This window comes from Crocodylus siamensis, chromosome 7 (assembly GCF_052110815.1).
Source record: "Crocodylus siamensis isolate JL-2025a chromosome 7, ASM5211081v1, whole genome shotgun sequence".
Classification (NCBI taxonomy): Eukaryota; Metazoa; Chordata; order Crocodylia; family Crocodylidae; genus Crocodylus; species Crocodylus siamensis.
The window spans coordinates 50190071-50202911 of NC_143401.1; positions in this window are offsets into that span (position 1 = coordinate 50190071).

A 12841-nucleotide genomic window follows, 5' to 3' on the forward strand; every position below is an offset into this window, starting at 1 on the left:
TGACTAGCCTGGAGGTGGGTCAGGGATAGTGAGCCAAAGGTCCTGGGGGGACCACACTTGGAAGGGGAAGCAGTTCAGGGAGCTATGCTACCTAGTATGAAGGCAGATGAGACCGCCTGAGGAGATGAATCCAGTTGGGGTTCAATTAGGAGGATTCTGGGGCCCAGTGTGGGGGCCATTGATAATGATAACATTGAGATGAGATCAGTGAGGTTTGGGCTGCAGTGTAGGGGAGGAATGGAGCCACAGATAGCACCCCCTGGCATCAGGGCAGGGAATGGGCAGCCTCCGGCTTAATTACATCATTTAATTAATTAACAACAAGGCATGGCGGACATGAAGGCAGGCGATTAGCCCAGAAACAGGTGGGCAGGCCATGGTTAAATCAGCCCTGAGAAGGTCCCCTGTTACACCACTCAGCTCTGTTCAGGGTTCCATTGCTCCTGATCTCCCTGAGCAAGGCCATCTCATGGATGGGTTTCTCTTGTCCATAGCCTCTCGAGTATCAGGTATGTGGACTTCCACTGAGTCTCCACATCCTGCATGATTTTGTGCTGCAGGATGCTCAGCTCTATTTGCTTATCTCATAGCATCTTGCTCCCCTTGATGCTCTGGTAGAAATAGCCTGCCATCTTCCTGAATTTGGGAATGAGCTTGCTGGTGGTGCTGGCACAATCATTAGCAGCCCTGTCCTCCTCCTGGTGTCTTTGACAAAAAAGTGGAACTTGTGTGCCACACAGTGGATGCCAACTAAGTTGGCATCATGGACTGCCTTGACCATGTTGGCCCCATTGTCAGTGACCATGAACCTGTGGGTGAGCTCGCTCTGCCCAGTGAGCCACCCCTGCACCAAGCAGGTCATGGCCCCCCATTATCTATGTCTTGTGGGGTTCATCTATCACCTCAGCTTGAAGGAGAGCCCACCAACAGCCTGACTGGTCACACCAGCGCCCTGTGAGGGGGAGGTAGGCATGATCTCCACCCCAGCTGCTCCAGATGCCTGAGGTGAAGTGTAAGGTCACCTGTGGACCTACTTTGTGCAGCTTCTCCCTCAAGTACTCCCTGCATGCCTCATACAGGGATGGCACCACTGTCCTACTAAAGGTGGTGTGTGTGGGCACATGAACTGCCTGAACCCTGGCCACTCAACTAGGGAGAATTGCTGGCCATCAACAGCAAGCACCTCCCCAATGCCCTGGGTGATCTCGCTTGCTTTTGGAATGCGCCCCCCTTTCTGTCTGCCTTAACCCCACTGTTCCAGGGTGGCCTGCCTCTTCTTTCAGGGGATGGGGGCTTTGGAGAGAGAGAAGGAATTCCCTTTGGGCATGCTTCTGCTGGTTCCAGGCTGAGGAGAAGCAAGGGCAAGGGGGTTGTGCCTGCAGAGATGCATCATCATACTCATGGTACTCATATGTTTTGTTCCCTTGCCCTGTCTGGTTTTGGCTCAGCAGTGCAGGCAAATATATGTGGATCATTTGCCAGCACAAAATGATCCCAGACTACACTACCCACTTGTTTCTAGGATGCAGGTGCATGTGAGGATGCTGGTACAGTTTCCTCCTCCTCAGCAGGCAGAGGCACAGCAAAAGGTGGAGCAGACTCAGCTGAGCTGCTTGCTTCCACCTGTACATCAACCTCCTTTGAAATGCCTTCTGAGGAAGGAGACCTGGCTCTAGGGGAAACTTGATGGGTGGTGAGCACAAACTCAGCTGATTTCCCCTCCTTCACCATCATTTCCCTTGCTAGGGCACTGAGATACAGATCCAGCACCATCTCTTCCTCTGGTACTGGAAGACTCAACGTGGGAAGTGAAATAGGGGTAGAGTACGCTGCTGTGCTGGTGTTGGTGCTGTTGCTTGTTGTTGCTATCATGGTGTTGGTGGAGGGGCTTATGGCTGGTGCACATCAAGGGGATGTGCAGCAGTCTCAGGCACAGGCAGTGGCACTGGCACTGATCCCCTTTTCTTGCTGCTTGTAGCAGCCTCATCCCTTTTAGGTGGAGGAAAGAGACTGTCTCTCACTTTGGTTGGGGTGGGGGGAACTTACAGCTCTCCCTGTATTCCCTTTTCCACCCCTCCCTGAAGGCTGGCAAGTGTGGCCACCTGCCTTTCCAGCACACTTCATGGTGTTTTTCATGTCTTCCTTTTCTACATATATATAAATGTACTTGTGGTCCTATATAAATTAAAAAATGTAGGTGTCTGGGCATATGAGAAATGTTAAACAGCAAGTATATGGTGTAGGCCCTGTACACATTCAAAAGTGTGGGTGCAGGGCATTGGTGGTACTTGTAGGTGTGTGTGTGTGTGATGCAAATTAGAAATGTTAAACGAAACAGCAAGTATATGGCTTAAACCCTGTATAAATTCAAAAGTGTAGGTGCAAAAGCATAGGTAGGAGTGTGATGACAATAAGAAATGTATAAAAGCAAATAGAAATATGTCTTTGTTCTTATATAAATTCTATAATGTATACTGCAAAGCTTTAAATGTATAGAAATAAACTATAAATGTATTTTGCTTCATATAAATTAAATTCTACGGTACTACTATCCAATATAATTATAGAACGATAGTCCCAAATTAAGCATTATTTTAGAATATGACAATGGTGGCCCATTTCTATTTAAATAAATGGATGTTGTTAGACTCTGACTCAATGCAGCACCAAGAAACTAGAGAGACAATGATCCAATTGCTCATGGATCCTGTTACTCATTAGCCACAGCAAGCAGGGAGCAAACACCAGCACACATTGCTCACAATAGCTTTATTCAGAATGGATGCAGCTTTGGCCCAGGTTGCCCCCACCAAAAAGAAACCAGGGACCTGCAATGAACAATTGTTCTTTCCACATTTATACACTTTGGTTCACGTTCATTAACATTTATTCCACCCTCGCTCCTCCTTTATTCCACCCATATCTTCTCCTATCTCAAGCTCTGCATCTGTTTACTGTTTACTTTATTAGCATGGAATTTTCTGTGAATTTAATTCATTTACATGCCTCTTTGCTAAGAGCGCATGTCTAAGACCTCACTTGTACCAACTTCTACATTCCTAAGACCTCACCTCATTCACAGCACTCAGACTCGCACAGACTCGCTGCGTTTTTAGAAAATGGTTCACACAGTTAAGATAGTTACTTAGCTTAAGCAAATGGCTGGCTTAGCATAAGCATTCATAAGCAAAATCTGCTTGCCTAAGAGTCTTGCAATATACTTTTAATATATCATTCTGTCAGCAGCTTTTGTTAGGCCACAGGTCATGCCTTTATTCAGCTGCAAACCCAGCGCTCCCCAAAATCCAAATATAGTCACCCTGACAGATGTATTTGTTTGGGTTGAGTTTTTGTTGTTGTTACTTTTTTAAAAAAATCATAACCCTAACACTGCTTTAAGAACTTAATATATGCATAGAAACCACTTTTCACACTTCAGAAAAATCTTTCTGTTCACAACAGGAAGCTTTATATTAAAATGCAGCTACCCTACATCTCCATAAAAACTTCAGAAATAATAAGAAATCCAGACACATTGATTTTTAATCTTAAAATCAAGTAATGAGAAAGGGTAAAGTTTCAAATGAGAGAGATTGTGCAAGTAGAATAAGTGAGGTTAGCAAACTGACAATTTTATGGAAAAGTTTTAGAAATCCTGAGGAAATTTTCTATGATTTCCACAACATTTACACTCCTTGATCCCTTTTTCTAGGTTTATTTTCGTTACTTATCTTTCCTGAATCATGACTATCTTTTAGCTTATCCTCCAGGAAAAGAAAAAAAATCCTGAGTTCTTCAAAGTCAGATAAAAAAAAAATCACAATGTTTATTAAGTACTGATTTTTCTCTATATAATAACACCTACATGTAGGATAAAGAGTGAATACCTCCTCTCATTATACTTGAGGAATTGAATGACTGAACAAAGTAAATTCCAGGTTCTAAAACATTACATACAAAATATATGCATTTTATATATGAATTTCCCAGCTCTGGGCCTCAAAATCCTCCTGCAATGGTGATGTGAGAAAGGTACCAGTCTACTCATTCCTTTTAGGGATGTCTTACTTCAGTGTCCTCTGGCAACTACTGTTGTGTTAATTTTGATAGAAAAAGTGGACCCAGAGTTAAAGAAATGACCATGATGCTGTCACTATACAAGGTTAACCAGACATGGTTGAGGGATCAGAGTTCAGAGCCCTTGGACTGCTTAATTTTATGGCAGCCACTCTACCATACATTCCAAAGGCCAGTTATGCATTGTTCAGGATGTACAATGGAAAAGGAATAATAACATGAAACATTTTGAAATTTAACTGGTTATGTAAGATAAACTTTAGTAAAGCTCTCAGTGTCCTTTGTTAGAGAGTGAATTTTCACTTGGACCTGCTTAATCACCTTTTGGCCTGGTGCAATTGGACTCAGGATCAGTGGTAAGGTAGGAAACTCTTCTTGTGTTATAACAACAGGATCAGGCATATGGTTATCATCAGTGGTCCATACAATTATTCCAAGAAGCATAAGAAAATTTACAAACTCATTTCCATTTTACTGAGTCATAAAAGTATCTCAGGAGAAAACACTAAGTCATAAAATTATGATTTCTGGATGGTTTTTAATGAAGAAATTCCAGTACAATTTGCTTTTAATGAAGAGGTTCAAGTACAATTTGGGCCTCTGACACATTTGCCTCGAAATACATGAGTAATTTTTAAAACTCTCTACTGGATTCTTAGGCACCTCACATTTTCTTATTGTCAAGAATCTTTTTATCTGTTGGCAATTCACTCTTGAAATTTAGTTCTTTTAATGAGGTAGTAAGGGCATAGTTGATGGTACAATATGACTCCATCCTGAGAGGTACAGAGGGCCCTATCTATCACCATGACTGCTTGACACATAAGGTCTACTGCCTACCTGAAGCAAAAATTCAGGACGTGAAGGGGATGATCCAGGCCGTGATCCAGCCCACTGATTACTACCCCATGGTCCTAATCCATGTGGGTACTAACGATGCAGACAGGAGATGCCGTGATCACCTGATGGCAGACTACCATGCTCTGGGGGATGTGCTGAAGGAGATAGGCACATATGTGGTTTTCTCTTCTGTCCTACCAGTGAGTGGACGTGGAAGTCAGCATGCAACGTGCATTGCAGAGACCAACTGGCAGCTTCAGGAATGGTGTCTTGAGGTGGGCTTTGGCTTCCTCGACAATGACCCGCACATCACGACAAGAGACATGCTCAGATTGGATGGGCTCCACCTTTTCCCTAAAGGTAAGTGTGTATTTTCTTCTAGGTTGGCAGATCTCCTCTGGCATGCTTTAAACTAGGCTCACTGGGGGAAGGGGAAGATGAGGGTGGAGGAAGCCTTGGACTGCTAAACTAAGCAACACCCACAAATACAGCCCAGCCTAGACCGACAAGCAGAACATATACACAGGTAAGAAACAGGGGCCAGGGCAATGCTGAGATTAGGGGGCCAGTGCACACATCCTCAGGAGGCCTCAAAAGCCTCTACACAAACACTCATAGTATGGGAAACAAGCAAGAGGAACGTACCCCCCTGCTAGCTGACACCAACCCAGACATAGTGGAGCTCACTGAAACATGGTGGGACTCAACGCATGACTGGGCAGTGAATATCAAGGGCTATAGGCTTTACAGGAGGGATAAGACAGGGAGGAAAGGTGGGGGCATGGAGCTCTACATTAAGGAGGAATACACATCCTTGTCAACTAGCAAAGAATCAGAAGAGGGGCACTCTGAAGTGCTCTGGGTTAGAATACAAGGCAGTCAAGAGGAAAAAGATTTAATGGAGGGGGTCTACTACAGACCACCCAACCAAGGGGAAGAGCTAGATCAGGAATTCTTAAGTCAACTTACGGAGGTAGTTAGGTTAAAGGACATGGTCATCATGGGGCATCTGAACCTTCCAGACATCTGCTGGGGAGAGCAGTCAGCCAGGTCTAACCGTTTACATAGGTTCCTAGCCAGAATGCAGGACCTCCATCTAACCCAGGAGGTGCACAGCCCCACCAGGGGAGACACCTTGTTGGACCTGGTGCTGGCCACCGGAGACAGCCTGATGAGGGGGCTTCAGGTGCTCGACCACCTGGGCGACACTGATCATCGCCTGCTGGAATTCATTATCCAGGGCAAGATGGAAAACGCCTGCAGCAAGGCAGCAGCCCTAGATTTCAGGAGGGCAGACTTCAATGAGCTAAGGAGAATAGTTGGGGAAGCACTGAGGTCCCGGAGGGGAGGGGAGCTAGGTGTCCAAGAAGAGTAGTCACTCCTTAAGGAGACAATCCTCCAAGCCCAAAGGGAGGTAATCCCAACATGGATCAAAGGGAGGAGGGCACAAAAGCATCTGGGAATGTCTCCTAGCTAAAAGGGAGGCACACACCCAATGGAAGGGAGGGGCCATCACCAGGGAGGATTACACTGCAGTTGCTCGGGGATGCAGGGTGGAATTCAGGAAGGCCAAGGCAGAGATGGAACTGGGACTAGCTTCCCAAATCAAGGACAACAAGAAGTCCTTTTTTAAATACATAGGAGGCAAAAAGAAGGTTCCAGGTAACTGCAGGACATGCTAGGAAATTTGGTCATCACACCAAACGACAAAGCTAACATATTTTATGATTTCTTTGCCTTCATTTTCCTGAGCAGGGGCCTAATCAGACACCCCCCTTAGATCCCAGGGGAGGTGCACCTAAGCCAAGGGTTAGTGAGGAACTAGTTAGGGAACTTCTGGAGGGACTGGATGTATTCAAATGAGCTGGTCCAGATGATCTCCACCCTAGAGTACTGAGGGAATTAGCTGCGGTCATTGCGGGACCCCTGGCATGGCTTTATGAGCACTCGTGGTGCTCTGGTATGGTGCCAGAGGACTGAAAGAGGGCCAATGTGGTTCCCATCTTCAAAAAGGGAAGGAAGGAGGACTCTGGAAACTATAAGCCAGCTAGTATTACCTCAATCCTGGGGAAGCTTTTTTTTTTTTTTTGAAAGAATTATTCTGGCATATGTCCATGAGGGGCCAGCATGGGAGATTATGCTTAGGGGAAACCAACACGGGTTCATTAGAGGCAGGTCCTGTCAGACCAACCTGGTGGCCTTCTATGACCAGGTCACCAAATCCTTAGATGCAGAGGTAGCAGTGGACATAGTCTTCCTGGACTTTTGGAAGGCCTTCGATGCTGTCTCTCACTCTGTTCTCATTAAGAAACTGGGGGACTGTCAAATGGGTCGCCAACTGGCTGGAGGGCCGCACCCAGACAGTGGCAGTGGATGGGTCATTTTTGACCTGGAGGGATGCAGGCGGTGGGGTTCCACAGGGTTCGGTCCTCAGGCAAGCACTGTTCAACATCTTCATCAGTGACTTGGATGAGGGGGTAAAAAGCACCCTGTTCAAATCTGCTAATGACACTAAGATGTGGGAGGATGTGGGCATGGTAGAAGGAAGGAATAGGTTACAATCAGACCTAGACAGATTACAGGGTGGTCAGATGAGAATAGGATGGGATTCAACACTGACAAGTGCAAGGTGATGTACCTGGGGAGGAAGAACCAGCAGCATACCTACAGGCTGGGGAACTCCCTTCTCATGAGTACAGAGGCAGAAAAGGATCTTGGAGTCATCATATATGCCAAGATGAATATGGGCCGGCAGTGTGGGGATGCAGTCAGGAAGGCCAACCACACCTTGTCATACATCCACAGATGCATCTCAAGCAGGTCCAAGGGGGAGATCCTCCCCCTCTATGCGGCACTGATCAGGCCGCAGTTGGAGTACTGCATCCAGTTCTGGGTGCCACACTTCAAAAAGGATGTGGACAGCATGGAGAGGGTCCAGAGGAGGACCACTCGCATGATCAGGGGGCAGCAGGGCAGGCCCTACAAGGAAAGGCTAGGGGACCTGAACCTATTCAGCCTCCACAAGAGAAGGCTGAGAGGGGATCTAGTGGCTTGTTACAAACTAGTCAGAGGGGACCATCAGGCACTGGGGGAGTCCCTGTTCCCCCGAGCACTACCAGGAATGACTAGAAATAATGGTCAGAAGCTGGCAGAGGGTAGACTTAGCCTAATATCAGGAGGCGCTACTTCACTCTCAGGGCAGCTAGAATCTGAAACCAACTTCCAAGAGAAGTGGTGCTGGCTCCTACCCTGGGGGTCTTTAAGAGCAGGCTAGATGAACACCTTGCTGGGGTTGTTTCACTCCAGTACTCCTTCCTGCCATGGCGGGGGATCGGACTCAATGATCTGCTCAGGTCCCTTCCAGCCCTACAAGCTATGAAACTCTTCATATTTTGAAATGATTTAAGTGAAATGAAAAGTCAATTAGATTGATTTAAGACTGCCTATAAGGCATTCAAAACAGAAATATTTACTCTATATATCCTTAAGTTGCTTTTATTTCATTTAAAACAACAAAATACTATATTCTGCCCTAACTTTTGTCTGCCTCTCTCTCTGCAGTCATGTGTTTTGTCCTTAGTCCAAATTTTTGTAGCTCCACTAAACAGCAGAAGTTGCAATCAGCCTAAGTTTTGCATACTTGCTTTGCTTGGATCTAACAGAGCAGAAATTGACTTCATTTTTTTTCAATTGGTGTTCTCTCTTTTGTTATTCTACAAAAAGTTGTGATTTCCTCACAAGGCACAGATGAATGCTCCTGTGATCAGTGTCACCTTGGTGAATTCTTATTATTCAATAATAAGAATAATAGAAATGATAGTCCAGAACTGTTTTTGTGTCCCTCTCTTCCTCCTCTCCCTTAGACAGACACAAACACACACACACCTTCATTGCACCACAACTCTGGACAGCTCATATAAAATGAGAACTGTCACAAATTTTAATTCAAGTCTAAAACTTTGATTTAAAAAATCATTAATTTTCCCCTGATCTTAATAAGGAGAATGGTTAGTGTTTTCAGGCAATGAAAATGATATTTAAGGGATTAAGGGAATGGATGTGATGTATTTCTATGGAAATTTGTATTTGGAGTTTAAAAACTGCATCATTTAAGCATTATTGAATGAATAGAAAAGCCGATTCTATAGAAATTAAGGGTGAAGGGAAGGTAATATGGGGAGAAAAAGGACCATATTATTCAGGAGTCAGTTGAACTTGTTAATATTTATTTGCCAATAGAGACTAAAGTGTATGATGATTCTATTGTATTAATGATATTGACCTTATTAGGTACTGAGCCATGTGTACTTACATCTCAGCTGGGGTGGGGGGTGAGACTGAAAGATTCAAAATACTGAGAATAAAGAGGACTGAGGAAATGAGGAATTTGAACACAATATGTGTTGTTTTTTAGTTCTGGGACTAAAACAAATATTTTTTCTTAAATCATGCCAGTTGGAACTGATAGTTGGAAGGACTTTCTACCTGCACTGGACTGAGTGAATGCAGTATTTCCATATTTAACTTATGAGCTTATATTTGAAGTATTTGGTGTCCAGTACTAGGAACCTGAAGGAACTGATCAAGTATCTGTAAAACCTCTCATTGGATGCATCTACGTTAAAAACTTAGTAGCTTGTTACTACTGCACAATAAACATAATCAGGCAACCATGCAGGGACGCTACTGTGTAGTAACTCCGGTTACTGCCCAGCCATTTAGTATTTGGTTATGCAAGGACTAAATGACTGTGCAGTAACAACTGTGCAGTCAGCATCTTGTGCAGAAGTGCCCATTGTCTTGCATAATTTCTATTGAGGTCAAAGGGAATTCCATGTGCACAACAGCTTCAGAATTGGTCTTTTAATTTTGTTTTTGCATCATTGTTTTGGACAGATTGGCTAGAGAGCTTTTAAGAAACTCTTCAAAGGAGTGAACAGAAGTAGCTCATATATCTGTTATGAATATGTATCACTTGTAATTTGCATAATTCATTTCTGAATTGTGGATTGTCTATGAATTTTCACTTGGTGTATGTCTACATTGGGCAGCACTGAATTTTAAATTGACCATTCCCAAGTGTACTCTGCCCATTCCTACCTGGCCACATGCATCAAACCTGGAAATTACACTAGAGGCCACATTCAAACATTCCACAAAGGAAGGGCTTGACAGAAGTCAATAGAAGGATGATTCAGACCACCCTCACCAATGTATTTGTGGGTTTGAAGCATGCATGCATGGGGGGGATGTATGGCTATGGCTATGTCCTTGGTATCTAACAGGAATATGGAGTAGTTAGTGACCACATCTACATGAGATGCTGCCTGCACATTTGTTATTGCACAGTCATTTAGTACTTGCATACATAAGCACTAAATGATTGTGCAGTAACCAGCATTACTGCACAGTAGTGTCCCCACAAGTCTTCTTGGTGATGCTGACTGGGCAGTAGCTCGTTACTACTGGGCAGTAGGATCATTTCATGCTGTGTGACACTACTGTGCAGTACTTATGAGCTATTGTGCCGTAGTAATGAGCTACTATGCAATCAATGTCTTGTATAGACAAAACCAGTTATAATCAGCACAAGTTTAGTGCCAAGTAATTATTTGTGTTTAGATTTGGTGAAATATGCATCCATGCAAACAGCTGTATGAATACTTTCAGATGCTGACTAATTTGACCCCATAAATTAAAATGTAGAAGTTTTGTAGATGAAAATTAGTAAAACAGAGGGCAAGCAGCCCTAGTGTGAAACACAGCAGTATACAATTATGTGGTAGTTGGCCACAGGCCAGAGAGAACCAGCAAATTAGTCCTGAATCCAACTGTTAGGCAAGGAATCAAAACTAGGATTTGTTCTAGAACAGTGTGTAGTATGTTGTATAAGATAGGATTTGCAGCAGCTGTTGAAACTGGCAGACCAGTAACAGCACCTGTTGGTATAATGGACCAGTACAGCCAGTTCACTGGATTAAAGACTGTAAAACAGTTTGGAAGATATTCTTGCCTCCTCAGAAACATCATCTGTGCTCAGAAGTTCAACTCATTTTTGCTTCATGACAGCAAAACAATTTTAATGTGGGAAAACAGAAATTAATTTCTTTTAGTGCAATAGCTCTTTGCTATGGAAAATAATACATTCATTTTATTTAGTATTGTGAACAAGTGCATCAAGATTCTTAGAAATAAAAAGAATCTAAAACTGAAGTTTGAAACATTTCTAAAGAGTATCTATGCAGTTGGAGGACAGACAAGAGAAATTAAATTCACTCCCACAGTTATGAGCTGAAACAGTTAATGGGCTTGAGTATTGGGGGGTCACAATATTTCTAGGTTGGATCCATGCAATGGCAAATTCATTGGTATTTTTTGGTATTCTTCCTCTACCACTCCTCACCCCCAGTCAAATGGCTTTTTGTACATGATTGTCTCCGTGATCTCTCATCCAGAAAACTCCTTTCCTAATCAGCCAGAACTGTTTGGCAAGGGCCTTGTCCAAGGTCTGCACACTGGGATTAATTTCATTAACTAAACTATTGTTTAGTGCCAAAATCTGAGTATCAGTTGCTTGTATTGTAACACTAATCATACCCAACTATCAATATCAACAAGAATCATCCAGCAAATTAATTTAAAGAATTCTTTAAAAAAACAAAAAATCCCACTCTTTTTGCCATAATAAGAAGTACTTTTTGTCTCCATAAAGATTTTGTCTCCTTTAGTGTTCAAATATATTTATATTGGAAAATGAATTTGTTAAAAATTGACATTTACTTATATTTAGTAACATTGTATAAGATTTTGGTTGTTTTGACAAATTTGACATATTGTTTTGTGATTTGAACAAACATTCCAGGTCTTAAGCAATAGCTACTTTGTTCAAAAAGCACAGCAGAAAAGGACTGCAAAGGTATCTTGACTGGGTGGAGTCCCTCAGTTTGGGAGATTCTCTGTTATCTCTATGAGTGACATGTTGGGGGCATGTACAGAGTAAGGAACGCAATTAGAGTGATGGCCAATCGTTTTATAGATTTCATAGACATTCAAGCTGGAAGGGACCCTAGAGGACCATCGACTCCAGCCCCCTGCCCCAGGGGCAGGAAATCAGCAGGGATCATAGGATCCCAGCAAGATAAACATCCAAGCACGCCCTGAAAGCATTAAAAGTGGGTGCTTGAACCACCTCTGGTGGCAGTCTGTTCCAAACTTTGGGGGACTCGGAAAGTAAAGAAGTCCAGCCTTAATTGGTAGCAGAGTAGTTTATGACCGTTCAATCTAGTCATCCCTTGGGGTGATCTGGTGAATAGTCATTCCCCCAGATCCTGGTGTACACCCCTGATAAACTTATAGGTGGCCACTAAATAACCCCTGAGCCTGAGCTTTTCCAGGCTGAAGAGTCCCATGGCTCTCAGCCTCTCATCATATGGTCTGTTTTCCTGCCCTCTGATCATGCACGTGGCTCTCCTCTGCACCATCTCAAGCTTCTTCACATCCTTTTTGAATTGTGGGACCCAGAACTACATGCAGTACTCCAGCTGTGGCCTCTAAAGGCTAAGTACAATGGGAGAATGATGTCCTGGGATTTGCTTGAGAAACATCTATAGATGCACACCAGCATTTTGCTCACCTGCGTAGCACTGCTGAGCCTATAAGCATGCCACAGGTTTTTCTTCCTAGGTGGAGAACCTTGCATTTTTTGGTGTTAAACACCATCAGGTTCTCATAAGCCCATTTCATGAGCCTGTCAAGATCTGCCTGGATCACCCTCCTGTCCTCAGGTGTGGATGCTTTACCCCAGAGTTTGGTGTCATCTGTGAAATTAGCCATTCTGCTTCTAACACCAATGTCTACATCATTGATGAAGATGTTAAAAACTATAAGCCCTAGGATGGAGCCTTGAGGGACCCCACTAGTCACA